Source organism: Aplysia californica, unplaced genomic scaffold (assembly GCF_000002075.1).
Source record: "Aplysia californica isolate F4 #8 unplaced genomic scaffold, AplCal3.0 scaffold01437, whole genome shotgun sequence".
Lineage (NCBI taxonomy): Eukaryota > Metazoa > Mollusca > Gastropoda > Aplysiida > Aplysiidae > Aplysia > Aplysia californica.
The window spans coordinates 7,110-7,348 of record NW_004798707.1 but is presented as its reverse complement, the minus strand read 5'-3'; positions in this window follow the sequence as shown (position 1 = coordinate 7,348).

Here is a 239-nt window from a genome sequence, read left to right as displayed (position 1 = left end):
CCCATAGGTATAAAAATTCCTTTATGTTTTCCAACTTGCCCCACATACAGCTGTCTGACTGCTAGAGGTGTGCGAGTAACGAGTCCAGACTCGAGTACTCGAGTAATACATGCGGCGAGTCCAGACTCGAGTCACAAGTAAATTACTCGAGTAAGGACTCGAGTCCAGACTCGAGTCTGTAGGGGGAAACAGAAAAAAAGTATAAAAATTTGGTTTTTAAAAAAGTTAAGAATAGATAA